Source organism: Chrysemys picta, chromosome 7 (assembly GCF_011386835.1).
Source record: "Chrysemys picta bellii isolate R12L10 chromosome 7, ASM1138683v2, whole genome shotgun sequence".
Taxonomy (NCBI): domain Eukaryota; kingdom Metazoa; phylum Chordata; order Testudines; family Emydidae; genus Chrysemys; species Chrysemys picta.
The window spans coordinates 50,243,117-50,266,741 of NC_088797.1; the positions used below are offsets into that span (position 1 = coordinate 50,243,117).

At 48.0% G+C, this 23,625-nt stretch overlaps 1 protein-coding gene and 1 non-coding gene across 5 annotated transcripts in view; both read left to right on the top strand.

The window, feature by feature from the left end:
* The window catches only part of GNAI2 (G protein subunit alpha i2), a 206,036-nt gene that overhangs the window by 33,390 nt on the left and 149,021 nt on the right, over positions 1 to 23,625 (top strand). The window lies entirely within an intron of this gene.
* Positions 12,855 to 12,927, top strand: TRNAW-CCA (transfer RNA tryptophan (anticodon CCA)). Its single transcript has one exon. It is a non-coding gene; the product is annotated as a tRNA-Trp (tRNA).

The window sequence follows — 23,625 nt, forward strand, 5'->3', positions numbered from 1 at the left end:
CCCATGCACTGCTACAGACTAGGGACCGAATGGCTAGGTAGCAGTTCTGCTGAAAAGGACCTAGGGGGTCACAGTGGACGAGAAGCTGGATATGAGTCAACAGTGTGCTCTTGTTGCCAAGAAGGCTAACGGCATTTTGGGCTGTATAAGTAGGGGCATTGCCAGCAGATCGAGGAACGTGATCGTTCCCCTTTATTCGACATTGGTGAGGCCTCATCTGGAATACTGTGTCCAGTTTTGGGCCCCACACTACAAGAAGGATGTGGAAAAATTGGAAAGAGTCCAGCGGAGGGCAACAAAAATGATTAGGGGTCTGGAGCATATGACTTATGAGGAGAGGCTGAGAGAACTGGGATTGTTTAGTCACCAGAAGAGAAGAATGAGGGGGGATTTGATAGCAGCCTTCAACTACCTGAAGGGGGGTTCCAAAGAGGATGGAGCTCGGCTGTTCTCAGTGGTGGCAGATGACAGAACAAGGAGCAATGGTCTCAAGTTGCGGTGGGGGAAGTCCAGGTTGGATATCAGGAAAAACTATTTCACTAGGAGGGTGGTGAAACACTGGAATGCGTTACCTAGGGAGGTGGTGGAGTCTCCTTCCTTGGAGGTTTTTAAGGCCCGGCTTGACAAAGCCCTGGCTGGGATGATTTAGCTGGGAATTGGTCCTGCTTTGAGCAGGGGGTTGGACTAGATGACCTCTTGAGGTCCCTTCCAACTCTGATATTCTATGATTCTATGATTCTATGACTCTGGGGGCTATTTAAAGGGCCCGCGGCTCCCCTGCTTCTACCGCCCTGGCCCTTTAAATAGCCGAGGGAGCCCTGGGGAAGCGGCGGGGCTCCGGCGGCTATTTAAAGGACTGGGGCGGCAGAGGCAGCTGGAGCCCCGGACTTTTTAAATAGCCCCCAGAACCCCGCAGCCCTACCCCAGGGCTCCAGCAGTGGGGCTCTGGTGGCAATTTAAAGGGCCTGGGGCTCCCAGGGGAAGCCGGGCCACCCCGGTACGGCGCACTGGCTCTTGCCAGTACGCCCTACTAGGGCTTGGGCGCAGGGCCCTCTTAGGCACAGGGCCCGATTCAGGGTGAATCAGTTGAATCGGCCTAAAGCCGGCCCTGAGAGAGAGAGAGTACAAAATATTCAGCTCTCAGAATTCACCTTAATGTTGAAAGGACTTCATAGGCAATCCCAGAAGGCCGGTGTCACCTTTCCCAGGGCAGCTGCAGCCCAAGGTTCCCCCATGCTGCCCTGCCAGTGTGGACAAACCGTCCCTGGGGGCAACAGGGGAGTTCAGTCTCCATGGCTGAGTCTCTATGGGCTCTCGGCTGAGAGCGCCCGCGAGATGACTAAAGATGGGAGAGAGGCTTCCGTTCCTAGTGGGCAGGTGTCTGCTTTATACACACATTCAGGGCGGTCCTTACCCAGACGCAAAGTACGCAGCTGCGTAGGGCACCAGGAAATTTGGGGCACCAAATTTCCTGGTGCCCTGCACAGCTGCATGTTGCTCCAGCCCCTGCTCCGGCTCTTCCCCAGGGCCCCTGTCCCGCCCCTTCCCCACTCCCCTGAGCTCTGCAGCATGGCTGGGCCCGCACTCACCGGTGGCGGGAAGTGCAGACCTGGCCCCAAGCCGTGCCGCCGGTGAGTGCTGGAGGGTGGTTCGCCTCTGCCCTCCCCCCCCCCCAAGCCAGCCCCAGTAAAGTACAGTAGGCCTGCAGAGGCCACCTGGGGACAGCCCCAGACGTGCTGCTGGTGAGTGCTGGGGGGTGGTTCCCCCCCCAAGCCAGCCCTGCACCCGCCACGCGGAGGCCTGGGGACAGCCCACACCCCCCGCCCCCCTGTGGAGGCCTAGGGTCCCACACCCCTCCCCATGGAGGGGAGAGCGGGGCCCCATAGGGCCCCAGAATAGCTAGGGACTGCCCTGCACATATGCAGTCATTTCACAGAAGCAGCCTCACAGCCATCTGATCTAGGGCTTGAGCCATCTGTCAGCAGTGGAAATAAAAGGGTTAGTGCGTGGGGATGTTGCCCCTGAAATCCAGGCAGGGTATTTTGAGCTGCTGGGCTTTGTGTCTACAACAGTGCAGTTGAATAACAGTTTGCATCAAATCCAAGGATATGAGTTGTGGCCCTTAATTGTGTCCTTTTGACTCCCTGTGGTGGCACCTGATCTGCACACATCCATGTGCAAAATCCCAGGCATGCTCAATCCTTTCCCATTTAATCAGAATCTAAGCCTGCACTCTCGAAGTGAGAGACTCCAGTTCCCGAGACAAGCCCATCAGTGTTCTAGTGCTTTCATGCATCTGTTACTTCCTTCTCCCTGCTGCTACTGGGACTGTATCTTTCAGCTTTAATGGACTATGCTTGATTGAACGGAACCAGTCTCTTTCTGGGGGCATGTCACGTCCTGTGCTGCAGGAGTGAGGAGGTTGAACTGAGACAGCCTCTCTTCCTTTTTCAAGCAGCAGAGCGGTTAGTTCAGTTCTGGAATTATGAAAAAAGGCAACGACTGACCTTTTAATTACCCCCCCCCCCCCCCGCTTAAAGCCCTGATTGCGTCCCTCACTCCCACTTAGCAGGTCAGTAAACACACGGCCTCTCAAGCTGTTTCTCTGAGATAGAAATATCTTGGGAAATTAATTCTTGTCTCCTCTCTGCCAAGCATGTCTGGTGTCTGCTCACTTAAAGGAAGGCATGTACCATTCTTCCTTACAGTAAAGTACAGTAGGATGGAGTGCAACACTGGATGGGAATCATGCCAAGGGGTGTGCCATGGTGGGTGAGGAACTCCATATCAGCCACTGAGTCGTGCTTGTCCCCCGGGGAAGGGCTCCTGCTTGCTGAGGTGATGAGTAGGAAGGCTTGATGCGATGAGGCTGCCAGTTACTTCTAATTACACTGGTGGCTTCTCCTAATTTAATCCATTGGCAGCAGCAGGATGACTGCAGCTTTGTCTGCAGCGCTGTGAAATCAGTGCCTCTTCCGTTAGCATGCTGCCCAGTGCTCAGCACCACAGCAAGGGCCTTGGGAGTGCTGAAGTGTAGGCACCATGGGGCTCGTGGGCTGCACTCTGACCAGCTCTGTTCTCTCTGTGGCAAGCAGACGAGGGGAGAGACTAACCTGTGGTACAGAAGTGAGTGGATTTAAATTGACAAGAGGAGCCTGTTGTTTGATGCTTGTTTCATTTGTGCATCCTGGTCTAGTACAAGGCTTGAGAAAATCCTGGCTGCTTCTCTGGGGTGGAGGGTGGGGACAGGGCCTGCTTTTCTACATCTCTCTTGCAAGGCATGGGCTCTCTTTCTCTACCCCCCCACTCTCCCCCCTCCCCCCATTCTTTATTCTTTGGGTTCCCTCAGCTCTGTGAATAGCCCCAGTACCTCCTATGGCTGCTGTTCTGAGCTTCCCCAAGCAGCAGCAGCCACAGAGTAAAGTTGACCTGATTCTTGTCAGTTTCACTGCTTCTATTCAGAATCTTGTGGGCAGCCATGAAATTGACATGAATCATGTCAACTTCCCTTATCTGTGTGGGAGAAGGTGCTAGAAACATTTATTGAAATGAGTGCTTGTGTCCAGCAGCTCTTGGATTTGCTTAAATAAGGTTGTAGGAGCCAAAGATCCCCAGCAATATTCCTAAGCCAAAAGTTAACTGAAATAGGCTTTTATGATCACAGTTTTGGTGCCGTGCCCTAGATCTGTGCTTGGAGTCCAGGAAACTAACCTTAATTTCTCTCTTGCTTTGTGTGCACACACGTGAGGCAGATCATGCTAAAAAGTACCCTACAAAGTTACTTTTTGAAACCTGGTGGCCACCTCTATTTTTGGGGTGTCCTAATTCAAGAAACCCTTCTTCATCTCACTTCAGATTTTATAGAAAAATTCTATCTCAGCATCCAGGTCTAGGATGCTAATTTGAGGCCAATCTAACTTTAATTTTAGATCTGGAATTCCAAATCAGGGTTGTTATGGAAACATAGGTGGAAACCTTAACTATAAAGTGGCTGCTGTCTGTAATATTTCACTCCAAGGTGCCTAACCCATTTGCTTTAAAAAGTGTATCTGCTTTCATATCAGTAGATTTTGCACGTAACGTGAGTTTGTGGTAGCACCTCAAGACTTCCAAACAGGGATCAGGGCCCGGCAAGCAGTGGTGGGTTCCAAGTTACAGTAAAGATAGGCGTGTTTATATGTAAGTCATGTAAGAGATGTAAGTCATCTCGGTGGTGATGAGTCTGAGATGGTCACCAGCTGAGCCAGATGCTTGTGATTTTTAGGCCTTGCGGCAGATTTAGGTTTCAATGGTAGAAAGATCTGAATCCTGATATAACCCAGACTTCACTGACAGTTGTGGTTTGTATTTCTCTTCTCCCCCCCCCCCCCCCATTAGCAAAGCATGTTTTCTATTGGTGGCATAGGGCTATCCACAGTGAATCGCTGAGTATCATTCGTAGGGAGTTAAGTAATGTTTCCGCAGAGGATGCAAAAACTATAGTACAATTAGTCAGCTTTTCAATCCACTGGCTGTAGCAGAGTTTGGTGTTCCCATTTCAAGTGGGTGACCCAATAAATATTGAACAACAAAATTGGAGTCTACAGAGCATTTGAATAGATTTTCATCCTTATGCTATTTAGTATCAGTAATGTATTAATTTTGTTACCATAGCTTCTAGGAGCCCCAGTCATGGAGCAGCACCATTGTGCGAGGTCCTACACAAACTCAGAACAAAGGGTGTCCCTTCCCAGAGAGCTTACAATCTAAGTCATTATTTTGGCTTATTTTGTTTTACCTACTTTTTGCTTGGGGATGGATTTCAGAATGGGGTGGTGGTAGTGGAAATCTCATTAGTTCCTCCCGCCCCAACTCACTGCCTGTCTCTCAAGCATACTGGGACAGCTGATTAGCTTGTAGGAGCAAGCAATCCATTTGTGTTTGCTAGAACTTGTAAGCAGTGATATTTTGTTCTAGTTTTAAGTTGCATTATACATTATTATGAAAACTTATATACACTGCAAGCTTTAAAAAAAAGACTTAAAGAAGAAACTTCCGAGATCTGCAGTACTGCATTGGAAGTTAGGACAGAAGCTGTGATGCAACATATTATATATTATCCCCTTTTCCAGTAGGGAAAAAGCATTTCTGGGAGGGTGTAGCTTCTCATGGCAGTAAAGAGAAGCATTTGGGATTGACTTGGTTAGTCCTCCTTTTCTAGAGAGTTATGTGACAGCTATGTTTGTGCCTGGGTCCTCCATTGACTGCTTAAAACTTCCTTTATTTAAAGGGCCTGATGTTTGCATGTTGCATAATAGCTTGTGGCTCTGCTGAGTGTCTCAGTTGAGACAGATGTTTGAAGCATGTATACAATAAAATCATATGGTGCATATGCTGTAAAACAGGGAACTTGTGCACTTAAACATTCTCCTCATCAAAATAACCCCAACTTGCTGTGAATAATAATTTGGCAAACATAAAGCATGATACAGTTGGTTTCTAAAGATAGTGGGATGATTCACTGCAAGCTTCCTGGAGAGACTGCAAAGAATGCGGGCAGCGCCTGCTTTTCTACTCCTTCGTTTTAGCTAAAGGTCAATAAATGACAGATCTGGCTAGTGGGGCAGCTGGCTGTGTCCTGATGATGCCCCATCCTGGTATTCTGCCCATTTCTCGAACAATCTTCATACAGGCTTTAGAGAAGTTTTCTGGTCACTGTCCTGCTTACTGATTAAATCCAGATGAATTAGATACTCTCCAGATGGATACAGAATGCTGCAGTGTATCAGTTCAAGAACAAAAAACCTTGGCTGTCTGAGCCTGAGTGGTATTCAGCTTGTGACAGATATGAATAGCAAAATCTAGGAACAGAATTTAAGAACAACGAGCAGTGCCTTCATTTCCTGTGGTGGGAGGGAGGAGCCTCTGGGGCTAAGTCATTCAGAGTGTTGCCTGAGTTACATTTCCTATCATTCTGAGCTTAGGTTGAAGGTGGAGTTTACAGCTGTTGGGCGTGGGGGTGGGGGAGGGACAAAGATTTGCTGGTTTTATATGGAAAGTTACTGTGAAAAGTTTAGCACTGATGTCAGCACAGCATTGGCACTAGTTCATTTCACTCTCATTTCTAGTAGGCATCAGAGGGTGTATGTGCATGCCACTGCAAGCACACAGGAGCAGTGGAGAAACTGCTGCAGCTTCTCCCAAGCCCTTACATTGACCTGCTTTAATAAAAAATGTGTATAATTACTCCTCCCCTTCAGAAAAGGAATGGTAAAAGCTCTAACCTATATGTTTGCTTTGCTGGAGATTGTATATGCAGTGGGAGAACCATCAACCTCTTCCCCCCCCCCCCAAAAAAAAAACACCCCAAAAACTCCTATATGTTGGGCAAAAGGGTTCTAGTGGCATAAAGAGCACTAAGGGTCTTTGGTTTGCCCAGGAAGGATTCTCTCAGCACAGGCACTGTGGAAGACTGCCATAAGCCTGCCTTCTGAGACTCTCCATGGCATAGGGACTGGGACAAGGCCCAGCACCCACTGCTGCAAAGATTCCATGCAGCACTGCCATAGTTTAGACAGGTCCCTGGAGCAGCCCAGGATCAGGAGGGCCCAAAGGTGGCTTAAAGCTGCTGTAGCCCCAACCATCGGACTCCCAGTTCTGCGCTGTATCTCTAAGAAGTGCAGTGCAGAATCTCCTCCAGTGAGCCCCAGCCTGAGCACCTTAGTCAAACACTTGTAATCAGTGGGAGATCTGCTGGAGCAGGGATCTTGAGGATTTGGCTCAGTAGAACTGGGTTAATAGACGCACTTCTGTGACCTGAGAAGTGTAATGGAATGTCCTTAATACCAGCCGTTGAGGGTTTCATGTAGCAAATCTCTGAGGATGCATATATAAGGAAGAATCTCCATAAATTATTTCTCTTGCTAAATTTTTCTGGGTGCCTTCCCATCCCTGGACTCTCTGATTACAATTAAGGAGAATTCCTTCAATCCTTGGACAGTAATATTGTGCCCTCAGAAGATAAAAGGATAAGATTAACTTAAAAAAAAATCACACTTCTTTGACAGGGCTCTGTCTGTCTCTAGCAAGAAACACCGAAATTACTGCATGCATGAGTTTCATAAATTGTTTCAAAGGCAAGCTCTCAACTTGCTCCCTAGTAAATTCATCACCTGTTCCAGGTAACTTGATGCACTGCCAGAGGTATGTGAGGCTTATGCCTTTCGAGATCCACCCACAAGCAAAATGTGGGTGAGAGAAAACTAAGAATCTCACTGATTTTTTTTTCTTATTTTTACACTATTAAAATGCTCCAGAACTTTTTTGTGCAATAATTTATTACTGAAAGATTTCTCTCCCCTCTTTCCCCCCATTTTCAGTGTGTTTATTTTGTGCTTTTGCAGGCATTTGCAATGTAGAGTCAGTTTCAGTGCCCCCTCCTCACTCAGTGAGTTTCCTCATATTCTTTGTGTGAGTCTTTCCTTCAGCAACAAGGAAGAGAAAAAGTATTTCTTGAGTTGGAAAACTTGACTGTAAAGTCATTAAAAAATTGTCAGACCTTGAGGGCAGTTTTACTGCCTGAAACTAACTGAACTTAGTTCTTGAAGTTGATTAATTTCAAGTTAGTTAATTGTCTCTTTTAAAAATCCTTCCTCAAATCCTTTGCAGACTGTGCTGTGGTTAAATGAGCTTTCTGGGTAGCGTGGGCAGAAAGATACAGGAAGACTGTTTCCTTGGAGGCCACTAGTTAGCTTAAAGCACCCAGTCCTTATTGCAGATCAGTTATCCATTGCACTGTCTACCTTAAAATTGATGCAGGAATAGTTCACATATCCAGACAGATTTGGGCAGATCAACATGCAGATGTTTCTCTGTGCTTTATTTGCATCTGATTGCATGTATCTGAATTTGTGCATGGAGACTCTTAAAAGTTAACATTCAGGCAAGTACGTTTTCAGCATGGATTGCCCTTGGTCTTTAATTCTATTTCAGTTGTACATGGAATTGAAAAAATCCACATCCATCTACCCCTGTTATTCAGCATGGGGTCTCATAGGCATCCCAATAAAGCAGTTTTTAAAGCTTATTAAATATATTGCAGGAAGTCTGTTCTCAGCCATTTGTCTATTAAATGACTTGAGTTAGTAAAATTTCTGATGAACTGTAACTTTTAACCCAGGCCAATAGAGCTTGACTTTTCTGAATCAAAGACTCAGTTTGGGACTTTACAAATGAATTACCATCATCTACTTTATAAAAAAAAACAAACAAAAAACAACAACAACAAAAAACTTTCTCTTCAGTGACCGTGTCATGTGGCCCAGTCTCTGTGCTGGAGGGCACAAATGCATAACAATTCTGAGGAAAAGGTTTCCCAGTGCAGCTTATGGGGTTACAAAGATGATGCATTCTTGGGTACCTGTAAATAGCTCAGAGCTTTTCAGATTGGTGTCCTCATGATGGTTTTGCTTTTTTTTATTTCCTTGCTGCTGTGACCCTCCCCAAACATCTTTGAAACCCAAAGCAGGAGTCACTAGTTCAGAGTCAAGGCTCTGAACCATCAAGGTACTTTCCAGCTGTTATCTGACTCTAGAGACTTGCAAAATCTAGTTTTCATATAAGCCTTACAGAAATTCTTTGAAAACAAACAGAGACAGGTGGAGAAAGAGCAATAGGCAGGACATTTGCATTGCCATTTTAAACTTATTCTTCTGGATATAGTAGGAATGACTGAAAACTGGGACAAAATAACCATTGGTTACCCAACAGCCTCGCACTAAGAAAACATAAGGCATTACCCTGCTGGATCAGACCTGTGATCCAGCTAGTGCATTATCTTGCCTCTGACACTGACCAATACTAGCTGCTTCAGAGGACGGTACAAGAAGCCCCACAGTAAGCAGCTGTGGGATAATCAGCTCCCAGGGAAAATTCCCTTCTAACCCCCAATAATTATGTCCTAAAGCAGCAGGATTGTTGTTCCTTCCTGCAGGCCTGTGACTTGAACAATACTAGGCTTACTCTCTATTTTACTGCTTACTGATGTACAAAGGTTGCCTGAAAGGTATGTGGGTTCCCACTCCAAACTTTTTCTTTTTTGCCAGTTTGTTTCCATTAGGAATTGTTGGCTGCCCTGGAAGACTGTATGGTGGGTGTAAAAACCTGTGAAAATATACCCTCACGAGATTCAAGAGACAAAGGCTGTGCAGTTAAGAAGGAAGAGATCTTTTTTTAGACTGTTTAAAACTTTGCAGGCCACCTGTAAGAATTGTTTTGTTACTTAGATTCTTGCCACAGATCCTTCATGTGGTGCAGCAGAGAGTTAGCCTTGGTAAACAATAACCCATTTGCAGTGTCTACATATCAATTCCACCTCCCTCTACCCAAAGGTTTATTGAATCACTGAAATCTTGGGGCTACCAGAGGTCACCTTGTCATAAAGGAGGTTTAGTACAGTTGAGAGCATCACTTGGCTGCGTGGTTTCAATAATGCGTATGACCAGAATATCCAATTCCTGCCTGTAAGATTATGGCAGGGGTATGTTACCCCGCCAGTCAATATTTGAGAACAAGGAACCTTGTGTGCTGCATTATAATGACAACTGAGTTGCCGTGCTTTATTGCTGTTCCAGAGGGAGTATGTAGTAAAATAACAAAAGCCTTTCTAATTTCCTGTTTGGTGGGGTTTTTAAAGGCTTTCCCTCCTCCCCCCCCTCCTTATCTCCCCCCCCCCCCCCCCAACTGAATTTATTGCTGATGGTGACGGCAGCAGCACTGGTTAGCTTCCCTTCAACATGTCTCAACCCTGACCTATGTAGGAAGTCCCTATGTATGTCGGAGAGTTATTCATGGCCCATTCAGTCCTTGGCTTCTCAACATGGCTGCTGTTTGTAAGGTAGTTCCTCTAACATGGAAATCTTTTAGATAGTGACTAGACAGAGACTAGCAACTTGCTTCCTGTGGACCATTGCCTTCAGTCGGTGCTGATTAGAATGGATGATGTAAAGTTTCTGGATTTGTTAACCACTCAATCACCCAGCCCTTAGACCTTATACAGGATTGTGGTAGAACTGAGCAGCCTCTCCTGGTAGCTACTACAGTGAAGGAATGGTTTGGTATTGAAGTCTCTGCCTAACTCAGGGTAGGTTCTAATCTGACTACAATGGTGGGCAGGTTTTAAATTTAAAGGAATTATCTTTGTGATGTGTTCTAGTGGAAACCTGACTACTACAAAGAAATGCATGCTTTCTTTGGAGACCCGTCATCTAGCTGGGGATAATGCAACTGCTTGATTTATACAAGAAAGCATTCAAGAGAAATCTTGACTACTTCTGATTCTGTGCAGAGGATGTGAACTAGATGGTGTCACCCTTCAGGAGGATTTTGAATGCTGCTTTTAAATGGGTGACAGAGATGGTAGCTTGTCATGGCTTTCATTTTGAAGATGACAGCATCTGCCCACAAGTCTGATATGAGAGGAGGTGAGAGAAGTATGGGGAACCTTGCCTGCCAATCAGTTTCTCTTAGTCATTTTAGAAACACAGAATTCTGTTGAAAGGCTGCCAACTCTGTATGGAAATCAGATGGCCACTTGTGAAAACATTCCTTTTTTAAATGCAATTATTTTTAAAAGTAATTTTCCATTTATTGTTTCTACAAAGGGCAGTCCAAAGGAATGTTTATTTTGCATGTTGTTCCCCCCAGTGCAGTAGCTATCTTCCTAAGGCGGGGCTTGAAAAATCCAGTTGGCATGCTGGGAACTTTTCCATGTCAAATGAAGAGCCCTAACAATTCCTGCAGAAACAAAGCTTTAATTGAGATGGGGGGAAAAGGGTTTGTAGCCATCGTGGTTGTGAAGAGAATCGTCCAAATATAAACCAAAACAGTGTGTTCTTCCTGAGTTTGCAAGCAGGCAACTCCAGGGCTTTTCCTGCTGCTGCTCAAGCTTTCCCCAGCGGCAATAGAGTGAAATTGAGACCACACTAGTCAGTTTCACTCTGCTTGGACAGTCAGGTCTCTGGCTGGGTAATCCTGTTGTTCTGTTCTCCCCAACCCCCCATTTTTTGGGTCTACCGGGTTTCTGGTATGTTTTTGAAACCCTGGTCCTAAGGGGTAAGTGGGTATTATGTTACTGAGCTCCTGTGGACGGATACACAGGTTGTTTTTTAAATGTGTACCTTTTTAGTATTTCCTAAATATACAGGAAGTAAAGTTGTCAATAAATCAATATACAGTAATGAATAATTACATCTACTCTGTTCAGTAAACAGTAGTCAATAAGCTGCAGTTGAGCTAAGAATTCATTATGGGAAAAATATCTGTCTGATTGCTAAAACAATATAATATTCTGTCAAGAATTTTCCTGTCCAGGGATTTCCAAACTGATCTGTGGGGAACTGGCTGGGCACATGGTGCTGGCTCTCCTTGTTTCCAGTTGCTTAATCTCCTAAAAAGACCCTACTTTTCCCTATATAAGCAATTGCTCTGTTGACACAGGGATGGATATCCAATCACCAGTGGAACTGAAGGTGGTCCATGAGACACTCTCTTGTCTGTTCATCTTCCAGTCACCTAGAGGTGGTACTAAATCTCCTGTCGAGTGCTTTGCTATTCATTGGCACGAAATATATAACAGGGCCGTAAAATTCTCCCAGGGTCTGGTCAAATATTTCCTCCAAATCTTATGTTTTTAAACCAGCTGTATCTAATAAAACCAAATAATTAATCCCAGATTGTCCTAGTGCTCCAAACTTGATGATGGACATAAACCCTGCTTCCATATAGCATTCTGTAGCTATTTCTGCTCTAGAATGAAAAGTTCTGCTCAGGTGATATTTATGATATGCTGAAAATTTAAGAGTAATTTTATGCTGTGCATTAAGACACGGTCCTAAATCATTGGCAGATTAAATTCCAGTCCTTTTCCAGAGCAATTCAAATCTAAAGATTTATGTTTTTAAGAAATAAAGGAAACCTTGAATGATTTAAATATACATTGATAATTTCTTTTCCCCATAAATGGAAGCAGATGACTTGCTAAATGTTTAATTCTGGTTCTTTCAACTCATCCCTGATATTAGAAATCCAAAAACTAATCTTGGAGAAGTATTGATAAAAACATGCAAAGGCACGATCATATCAGAAGATGTTAATTCATTATCTATTATATCTCTCCCCACACGTGCTCCACAGTCTAACCTGAACTTGTAGCTGATAAATAAGAAATATTTTTTCAGTTTTGCGTTGCAACCAGTGCCATCTGTGCCTGGATTTTGTAGTAGTATCATGCCAGGGAAAACATTACTGCACCATAAGGCAATCCAGAAAATAGTCTTTTCTCATCCACTAGCAGCTGCTGCTTCCTTTCTTTTATCGCCATGAATTTGTACTGTGACTCTGTTACCTAAGACAACTGCTTTGCCATCCAATGTACAGGAGGACCTGGCTGCCCTGCGTGAGCCTCTGTGTGTATGGGGAGCCCAGATGGATATGGGGGCAGGACGCTGGGTAGCAGTTCATACACTTGTAATGTCATAAGACTAGAGACCAACCTTTGTGGAGCAATGTGGAGGGCCATAGTCTCTTCCAGCTTGCATAGCTGGCTCCTCTCTCTTTCTATCTTGAGTACATATATGGCCCCTGTTACTGTAGTATCTGAGCACCACGTAGTCGTTATCATATTTCTCCTCTTGCACCCCTGTGAGACAGGGCCTGGCTATTATCCCCATTGTACAGATGAGGAGCTGAGGCCCAGTGGCACACAGTGACTTTGTCTAAGGTCTTATGGGGAGTCTCTGGTGGAGCAGGGGTTTGAACCCAAGTCTCCCAAGTCCTAGGCTAGTGCCCTGCCCCGGCCTTTGTCCAGCCTTGCTTGTGGCACTCGTGGCGCAATGGTAGCGCATCTGACTCCAGATCAGAAGGTTGTGTGTTCAAATCACATCGGGGTCAGGCAAGTGACTGCCAAGATGAGCAGCCTCTTTACTTTCTCCATTACAAAATCTTAGTTCGTGTGTTGTATCTGGACTACACCACTGGCATAGTCTTCCTGCGGGTCTCCCTGCATGCGTTGCCTCCAGCTTGTACAGAGCTGCACTGCCAGTTCATTTCTCACCATAGTCTTGAGTCCTTCTATTATTATCCCCTTTGCTTATCTGCTAATGCATTCCCAGGTCAAGTTTTAAAATCTTGTTGGTCGTTGCAGCATGTCATCCTTCCACTCAGTTTTGGGAGTGAATGAATGGAGATCAGTGCCTCAGCCAGGCATTTGTTCTATCAAAGCAATGAACCGAGATTGATCTCCCATAATTCCCCTCTCCTGCTCTGCCAATCATATTACCTGCCTCCCAGCTGGCTTTCTCCCTTCCTGAAATCCCTTTATCCAGTTCCACACCAAGCTCCTCATCTTTCAAAGCTCTCAACGATTCTCACCCATCTCATCTGTTCTCATTTTGTCCAACTCTCGGTCCCATTGTGCTCCTCTGTATCCTCTCTCAATCGCTCCCTTCGATTCCTCTCCGGGCTGCCTTCTCGAACAGCCACTTGCTTCTTTTACATTAGGTTCCTGCTCCTTTTCTAGTTTTCCTCACATTGCTCCCTTTAGCTGTGGTGTCTCCACCCTTTGCCATATCTGGACTGTTGTCCTGGGCTGTGTGCCTTAGCCTTCTGATGGTAAACAGGACAGGGACCTTGGAATTGTGTGAATGTGTGAGACTGTTCATTTCCAAATTGCGGTCATTTGCCATGGAACAGTTGGTTCAGTTAACGCTTGTCATTGCTTCTGGTCAAAGTTCCACTTGCTGTTTGTCTGTAAAACTTGTGTCTTGCTCTGCAGAGCTAAAGCCTTCACTCCTGTGGTGAATGTAAGATCTATAGGAGTCCCAGCCTAGTGGAGTACTGAAGTGCTCCATTCTCCCTGGCCTGGATGAGGCTCTTTGGTCCTCTCCAAACCCACAGGCCACTAGATCCCAGAAGCTTATAGCTCTTGTAAACTCTGCAGGAGTCGAAGGTCTAGGCCCCAGGGGTTCTCTGGTCCTGCAGAAGTTAAAAAACCTAATTCCAGAAGCAATTAGGAGCCCCAAGTGAGTCCCAGCCAGGGACATTGCACCAACTAAACTTTCTATGGGTGTGTCTTTGCTGCAACAGCTGGCTGCATTTACTCTACTCATAGGCGCCGACTCCGTGGGTGCTCCGGGGCTGGAGCACCCACGGGGAAAAATTGGTGGGTGTGGAGCACCCACTGGCAGCTCCCCGACCCGCCCCAGCTCGCCTCAGCCTCTTCCCCTGAGTGGGCCACTGCGTTCTTCTTCTCCCCCCTCCCTCCCAGCACTTGCACTGCGAAACAGCTGTTTCGCGTGGCAAGTCTGGGAGGGAGGGGGGAGGAGGAGTAACGCAGCGTGCTTGGGGAAGAGGCGGAGCCAGGGCGGGGATTTGGGAGGGATCCAATAGGGATAGGGAAGGGGTGGAGTTGGGGTGGGGGTGGAGTCGGGGGGGGGCGAGCTCCCACTGGTGCCAACAAAAGTTGGCGCCTGTGACTCCACTTGAGCGTGCCTAGCTCGCGTGAGAGCAATCACACTGCAAAGCAGCTGAGGAGTTGTAACTCAACCTGAGGCACCCCTTCTGCATTACTAGCTCCAACATCAGCAATAATAAAGCTCCAATCCCTCTTCCCATCTCCTCTGCAGTTCAGCTGAAAAGTCACACATGAGAAACTCTAGACAGATTGGTCTAGATTTGGTACATTTGGAGTGGGAGGGTCAGTCTGCCTTATAACCAAGGTTGTGTCTAGCTTTGACTGTGCAGACTTTCCATGATCCAGGTGTTGCTTAACTTGCCACATGTGGTTTGGTTACTGGCAGGAAACGGTTAAGGGCACATGTACATGACCATATGCCAAGTGCCAAGTTATGGGAGGAGGGAATGAACTGGCAGTAACTTCTGTGGAGGTTTTATGGAAACTCCGCCCTGCATTTCTCACTAAATAGATACGTCCCAATTCTTCTAGGGGTGAACACTCACTGATGCACTGAGTTGCTAATTAGGTAGCAAGATAAGGTTTTTGGAGGAGCTCCATCCACTCCAACCAGATCTTGGCATCGGGCTGCTGGAAGTGAGAGTATATAAATATTGCATTAAATGTCATGACTGTACTAAAGGAAGCTTTAAAAGCTTAAATCACAGTGTCCAAAATATATTGGAACTAAATAATTTATCTTGCTGACAAAGTGGTGTTAAAAGATTAACATTGCCTTTCGGATCCAGCCATCTGCTCCCTTAATGTTTTTTAAAAAATACCAAAAAAACAAAAAAAGAAAATTCCTTGTGCTTCAGAGAGAGGTCAATCTGAGTGGTGAAAACTGCAGAGTGCCAGCTGGTGGAAATGGTGAAGACCCTGATCCTGAGGATTGATCTATGTGGGTGGACCCCTGCACCCACGCAGGAGCTCACGTAGGAGTGCAGGGGTCCCACCCAGGCAGATTTCACTGCAGGATTAGGGCAAAATCTGCCCTGAGAAAGTCTTTCTATAGGGTTTAGAGCAGCCATCTTAGTTCTCTGACTGACCACCTTATGGACAGATCCTCTTTTATAAACTTGGGTCTTTTACCTCTAGTCGCTATTTTGAATCCAGAACTCTTTCTATTCCTTGGTGGGACATGAGCCGCTGTTGGCAGCACCGTTGGCTTCTTGGCTCCTGAGACTGTCAGCAAGGTGGCCCATGGGCTGTAGATCCTGAACTCCTTCATGCTAGCCTGTGGAGCTGATCTTTTCCCATCTGTGGGAGGCAGGTTTGAGAGGAAAGCTTGCACAACCACTGTTTTATCTGTTCTGTGCCAAGTATTTTGCTTCTAATCATGTTGACCTGGCACTTTTGCCAGCTTCAAATTCATTTTAAGGAACAGCTATTCGCTGACCTCTCATGCTCTGGTTCAAAGTGAAATCAGTGGAAGGAGACTGGTGTAAAGCAGTGTAAGAAATGACCTGGGACTCTAGTGCAGTCTTCACTGGGATCATAGATGTGATCTTCATTGTAAGTAGGTGAGAATGGAAGAGGACTCAGAGTACGGTAGAGGTAGCTTGCATGTTGAGCACCCAAGTGGAGCCTCGGCTCTAACCTGCATCCCCAGCCAGGCCAGCTAGTGTGAGCCTATAGTATCTCCAAGCCTGGGTCAGAGGTTTTTCTGTGCAGGCGGTAGGGGGTGTTGGGCTAAAACCCACGGAAGAGCGCTGGTTAACTATGCAGTGAAGACAGACCCTTTAAGACTTGTTCCTGCTTGGGCACTTGATTGGTTCATACCTTTCAGACTGCAGGTTCACACTGCGATACCCTTCCCACCTGAGTTTCTCTGTGCGCTGGGGTAGTTGGGGCCTGAAGCTCAACGGCAGGGAAATCTATTTCTTTGCTACTGGTGTTGGCTGAATGCTTTGGTCCTAAAAAGGCCCCACATCTGTGACTGAGGAAGAATAGCAGGAAAAGGAAAAATTGGCAAAAAGGGTTTATACACTTCTGCTTGCTCGAGGGCTTTTCTCTGAGTTGGAAATGCCTTTTTCTTCTGAGATAGGGCTGCTTAAAATCCGGGAAATACTGCCCCTTCCTCCACTCCCATACAGTCACCCAGGCAATTGTTCCCTTTCGGGGGGTGGGGGGGAGGGATAACTCAGTAGGGGGGAGGGATAGCTCAGTGGTTTGAGTATTGGCCTGCTAAACCCAGGGTTGTGAGTTCAATCCTTGAGGGGGCCATTTAGGGATCTGTGCAAAAATCTGTCAGGGATGATACTTGATCCTGCTGTGAAGGCAAGGGACTGGACTCCATGACCTTTCAAGGTCCCTTCCAGTTATGGAGTTATACCTATCTCATAGATAATAAATGGATGTCATTCACTGGAGATCTGGGCAGTGCTTCTGAGCATCTCTTGGTTCTCTTGCACTCCTATGTGAAACAGGAGAGACTATGGAAGTTCCAGGAAGTGCAGCTGAGTGGGTGGAGGGTGGTAAGGTTCACAATGGCTGGAGCAGGCAGAGACAGAAACTCACCTGGCATGGCCCTGTGATTCTACCTCCAGCATTCATCACTTTGCAGGCATCTTAGCTTTTTTTCATCGGAAATAATAAATCTTATGTGGATGCTGTGTCCTGCTTTTTAAACATGGGCAAACAAGTGGTAGAACTTGCAATGCGGAAAGATGGGTTTTGATTTTTATTAATACATCTTTATTACATTTTTATAAAATAATTTTTGAATAGCCCTAGAATCTGCAAACCTTTTATGTAAGGAAATAAAATTTGAAACATGCTGGCCATTGTGATTTGCTTGTCAGGGAATCCAATATGGGGTACTGTAGGAACTAAACAGGGAGCAATAAGTTATGGAGAAAGGCACAAATGGTAGAACTGTCATGTCCTTTTCTGCCCTCACATCAGAAGCTTTATTATTCACTAATACAAGTATGGGACTGAATCAGGGAAAAGATGCATTAACAATACCCACCTCTCATCAGGTGCTTTTTATTAATAGATCTCAAAGGAGGTCAGTATTATTATTCCTATTTTATAGATGGGGACACTGAGGCATGGAGAGGTGGCTTGCCCAAGGTCATCCAGCAGGCCAGTGTTTGAGCTGGGAATAGAACCCAGCTCCCACGAGTCCCAGCCCAGTCAATGTAATTAGATTGAGGAGAATTTATTGCTCTTATTCCCTTTCTAGGGACAGAGCCCTAGATAACTTTTTACTGAAATAGCTACACTTAGTGTGAGTGCTGTTGTATCGTTATGCGGATGTAGCTTATTCCCCTTCCCATAGAGGAATTGCTGTCCTGCTACAAGCACCTTTATACTGGTACAACTGTGTCTGCGCTAGGGCAGTTGTAGTGCTTTAATTTTACTTAAAGCAGTACAACCTGTCTGTCTGCCTACAAGCCCTTAGATCTCATGTAGGAGAGGGAAGTTCCTCATAGCCTCTAGAAGAGGACCACTCTAGTTTGCCAGTACCTTTGAAACAGAAGGCTGCTGTGTGCTAGCTGACAGTTTCCTTTTTAACATCTGGCTGGCTAGAATCCATGCAGGGTGAGGGCTCTGAGCACCAGTGACAGTCTCCCCTGAAATTAGCGGTTGAAAAGGAATGTACCATACTGTTGTGCAGTAGCAAAATGTGCTAGGCATGTTTATTCCATGCTTCACAGTTAATTTGCATTGATGCCTTTCTTGGGGGGTGCGGGGACCATCACCAAAAACCTGGCAACTGAAGTCACTCATGAAAGATTTTGTACAGTGAGGTATCCCTCCTGCCTCCAGCATGGTGACCCGGGATAGAAAGCAAAAAAAAGAATAATCCATTGCAGCCCTCTGAGCAGAGGAGCCTCTGAGTGTATTGTCTGGTGGGGATTTAGGATGACTTAATTCCCTTGGAATGCTGATCTTCTCCAGCCGCTGGGAGTGGAACCTATCCTGTTTCACAGTGCTATAGGGAAGAGCCGTGGGCCGGAAAGGGGAGGAGAAGAGGGAGCGGGGAGCTTTGTTCTCCACAGGGAGTCAGGGCCTGACTGAGGAGGGGGAGCGGTGGGCATGGCAAAGCAGTCATACTTGCAGGGAGGGCTGTTTCTTCAGCCAATCTGCCTTTAGCAGTGATCCGCTCCTGGGTTCTGCAGTGCCACAGGCACCTTTTGCCACTTGGATTGCGAGAATCAGTTCAGACTGAGTGCTGGCTTTAAGATCCACTGACATGGAAATGATGTACTTTTCATCCAGGACTCAAAAGGAGTTTGGATGCCAAACCAGCGCTTTTCTGGTGACTTCATCAGTAAGGGTAGAGCTGTAGGCATTTTATTTCAGAGGGGTGGCGGTTCTGGAGGAAAAACCTTTGGGCGGCCGGGTTTCCCTTTTTTTGGTCTTCACAAGCCTGCAGGCATTTCCTTATGGTACCTCTTTAAGAAAGGTGCAAACAGCCTCATTCAGCTCAATAGAGTGTTGACCCTGAAGCCTACTGATGCAAAATATCAGTGTTAACAGTTTTTCTCTCTGGAGAGGATGGCTGGGTCTAATCCCTGAGCCCCAGGGAACAAGGAAAAGGAAGGAAGAAGATAGGTCAGTGAGGGATAAAGATGTCGGAGCCTGTCCCATTCCTGTCCCTCCCCCCAGCCCTGTGGCTCTCTGACCCTTGTTTTCATCCCTAGAAGTAATGATTTTAGCAGCTGTGACCCTGGTGCTCAGAGTGTGTGTGTGTGTGTGAGAGAGAGTGAGTGTATGTGGGGTTTGCCCGCAGGTAGAGGTGAGCTGAGGAGGGAAGGAGCTTTGATAAAGCTCCAGCTAATGATGAAAATAGAGTCTACAGCTATTGAAACTGACAGAAATGAAACCCTTTGGTTCTGGAGCATGCACATGACTTCTAGGACGGCTGCTGCTGCTGCTATCTTCTCAGGACTTCTATTTCTGAGATAAGCGAGTCTTATCATCCCCATTATGTAGATAACTTCTCTGGGCCACAGTTTTCCTAAGTGACTTGCTCACGTTCACTCCCTGAGTTAATGGCAGAGCCAAGAACAGACCCAGGCCTGCTGTTCCCAGCTCTGTGCTTGAACCAGTACAGCAGGGTGTCGTATACTGGGAGTGCTGTTAGCATACTGGGGACAGGGCCACTGAATTGCCTAAAGACACTGCTGGTTGAGTATTCAGAAACCTTTTAAGGGGCCTATTTCTCCATCTTCTCCTTGACCAGCTGATTCGTTCTATAAAGCTAGATGTGCTCTTAGAGTTGCTCTGAGATAACTCTCAAACTTTGAGGCCAGATGCTTTCAGTCGGCTGAGGACTGAAAGTAGCCAGCATTGCTTTAGAAAGTGGCTTGTTCTATTTTAGTAACGTTTGGCTGCTCATACTTGATGTGCCCTTTGTTATATCGAGTACCTGCATTGGTAGAAACTTTGCCAGGCAGTCAAATCTCTCCTCTTCTTCTTCGAGTGATTGCTCATGTCCATTCCACAATAGGTGTGCGTGCTCACCACGTGCACCGGTGCCGAAAGTTTTTTCCCTAGCAGTACCAGTAGGGGAGCGCACTTAGCGACCCCTGGAGTGGCGCCATTATGGTGTGGTATAAGGGGCGCTGCACGCTCCCCCCACCTTCAGTTCCTTCTTGCTGCCAGTGTAGGTGCTTCAGAACTCCTCTGCTGTAGCTTCCCTCTTGGACTCTGTTAGTTCATAGTTAATGGTACCTGTAGTTAAAAAGTATTTTAGTTAGATTTAGCTTAGTGCACTCGGGTCGGGGTATGCCCCATGCCCCAGGCTTTAAGTCGTGCAACACTTGCAAGTGGCCGATGCCCATGAGTTATCCGCACGCGGGCTATTTACGCTGTCTGGGGGAACCCATCTCAGCGATCGCTGCAAGATTTGCAGATCCTTCAAGCCTCGGGCCAAGAAGGAGTGGGACATTTGGCTCTGAGCCATTTTGATGGAGTCGACCTTAACCCCAACACTGCTGCTCCGCTCCGAGTCGGCACCGAGCACCGCGGCATTGGTGCGTTGCGACCCTGTGGTGCCCTCCACCAGCCGGCACCACTCCCCATCCACGGGACGCTCCAAGAAGGCGAAGAAGAGGTCTTCTCCACCGAGGCACCGGAGCAAGACCGGGGGAGAGACTAGATCCACGCTGGGCAGTTCTCAGTCCCCATCGGCCTCCCGGCCTCCAACTCAAGTTGAGTGGAGTAGCCCGGCCCACTCCGAACTGGCCTCCCTGGATGTCAGTGGCCACATTAGGGTGCCCTCCACACCAGAGGCCCTGCAGGCAGCTCGAGACATTCTGTCTCTGCCGGTATCGGTGGCACCACTGCTGTTGGCTCCCCAGTCCAAAGGCAAGCCACCACTTGGATCCCCGCAGTCGCTGCCTGGACGGTACTGTTCACGGTCTAGGGAAGGTTCCTGACGCCGTTTCCCGTTCAGTGACCACCCCGGGTGCAGTCCACGCAGGTTCCTGTTGACCCCCACCAGACTGGCTGGGTGGGTACCGACTGGCAGGGGATCCAGGCACTGCTCCACCTCGAGGGAATGTAGACCTTGCAAGGAGAGAGTGCCCCTTGGTGACGGGGACAGTTGGCACCGGAGGTCATTGTCTCCCAGAACCTACTGTAGCCCTTCGCGGTACGGGCATCGATGCCATTCCTGTTCTTTGTCTCGCTCGAGGTCCCTGCCGCGGCATCGCTCCCACAGCCTCAGGCGTCGATCGCTGGCACCTTGCCGTCGTGGATCCGCCCATTGGAGCCTCTTGCGGAGCAGCTGCTACCGGTGGTACTCCTGCTCCTCCACGCTGGGAATCACTGTCTTGTGGTTGGCATCGTTCCCGATGCCACCGTTCATCCCAGTCCCGGGATAGCAGTAGATCGTATGCCAGCCTGGCCTCCCTTCGCAGTCGTCAGTCGATGTGCCAGGATAGTCAGGCTGGACACTGGACCCCTTGGCTGGCGCCATGGTACCAATGGGCCCTGTGGCCCACGATGCAGCCCCTGGTGGTGGCTTGCTCGGTGGCTGGAGCCTCGGAGATACCGTCGGCCTCCCTTTCTCAGCCGCCCAGAAAGGAGTCGGTGGAGTGTTCATCCCAGGTCCCACGCTCAGAAGGGGACCAAGTGGTGAGGCCTGCAGCACCGGTGCGGATGCAGAGTACCATGCCCCCATCCTTCCCAGATGAGGCGATCACGGCCCCTCCTCCGCCTGTCCCGCAGGAGGACTCTAAAGCACACTAAGAGTTGTTGAAAAGGGTGGCATCAAGCCTCAACCTACAAGCCGAGGAGGTGGAGGAACCCTCAGACTCCCTCTTCAACGTCCTCTTGGCTTCGGCACCGGCCAGGGTAGTTCTCCCACTCCATAAAGGTGTGTCAGATCTTGAATGCCTTGTGGCAAACCCCAGCTTCCTTGTCCCCCATCTCTAAGAGGGCAGAATGGAAATATTTTGTGCCCGCCAAGGGGCATGAATACTTGTATACCCACCCTGCCCCCAACTTTCTAGTGGTTGAGTCGGTCAACCATAGGGAGAGGCAAGGCCAACCCGCCCCTACTCCGAAGAATAAGGACTCGAGGAGACTAGATCTATTCGGTAGAAAGGTTTATTTGTCCTTGAGTTTCCAACTGAGAGTGGCGAACCACCAAGCCCTGCTGGGTAGATATGAGTTCAATTTGTGGAGCTCTCTCTCCAAATTTGAGGACTCCCTTGAAGAGCTTGACAAAAAAGAGTTCAAGGCTCTGGTGGAGGAGGGTACAGCTACTGCCAGGGCGGCCCTGCAGGCAGCCTAGGATGCCGCAGATGTGGCTGCCAGGTCTATGACCTCCGTGGTGTCCATGAGGAGAGTGTCGTGGCTCCTGTTGTCTGGGCTGTCCAGCGAGGCACAGAACTCCTTACAGGACCTTCTGTTTGATGGCAAGGCCCTGTTTGCGAAACAGACAGACGTGAAGTTACATGGTCTGAAGGATTCCTGCACAACATTAAAGACCCTTGGCCTCTATGTCCTGGCCCCGGCCAGGACCAAGCTCAAACTGCAGCAGGCTCTCACCGAGGCCACCTACTCTAGATATGAGCCCCCTTATAAAAAGTCAAGGGACTATAAAAAACACGCCCGCAACTGCAACCTGGGCCCTCCAAGGGCAAACAGGCAGTGAAATGTCTGGGGGCGACTTACCAGTTCATACCAGGGATCCACCCGTAATAAAAGCTTACCTTCTCCAACCGGTTGTGTGCTTTTCTCCCAGAGTGGTCACGGCTGACCTCAGACCCATGGGTCTTCAACACAGTCTTCCGGGGCTACACCCTCCAGTTTACCTCTACCCTACCCCACCCACTCACCCTCCATCCCCGTCCCTCCTCGGGAACCCCTCTCACGAGACCCTGCTCGAGCAGGTGGTGAGGCGGTTTCTTAGCCTAGGAGCTGTGGAAGTGGTGCCAGCGGAGTTCAGACACAAGGGATTCTACTCCAGCTACTTACTTACAAAGGCCAAAGGGAGACTCAGGCCCATCCTGGATGTGCGAGGCCTGAACCAGTACATGGTAAAGCTCAAGTTTCACATGGTCTCTCTGGCCTCCATCATTCCCTCCCTGGATCCCGGGGACTGGTACGTCGCCCTCGATCTGCAGGACGAGTACTTCCACATTCATATATTCGAGGGACACAGGCGGTTCCTCCGTTTCATGGTTAGGCAGGAGCACTACCAGTTTACTGTCCTCCCATTTGGCCTGTCCACTGCTCCCAGGGTATTCACAAAGTGTATGTCTGTGGTAGTGGCCTACCTCAGACGTCGTGTGTGTCCCCAGATCTTCCCCCACCTTGACGACTGGCTAGTCAAGGGCAGCTCCAGGTCACAGGTGCAGGATCATGTATCACTCCTCCTGTCTTCATGCACCACGCTGGGCCTGTTGGTAAATGACACCAAGTCCACGTTAGTCCTGGTGCAGCGCATAGAGTTCATTGGGGCAATTCTGGATGCGATGTCTGCCAGGGCCTGCCTCCCTCCCACTGGACAGATTCGAAACCCTAAGGGAGCTCATTAGCATGGTCCCAACCCCCGTCCGTGGAGTTGGTGTCCGATGCATTGGACCTGGCATGGGAAGCCCATGTGGGAAACATCCAGACCCAAGGTCTGTGGTCCATGCAGGACCTTGCCCTGCATATAAATGTCAAGG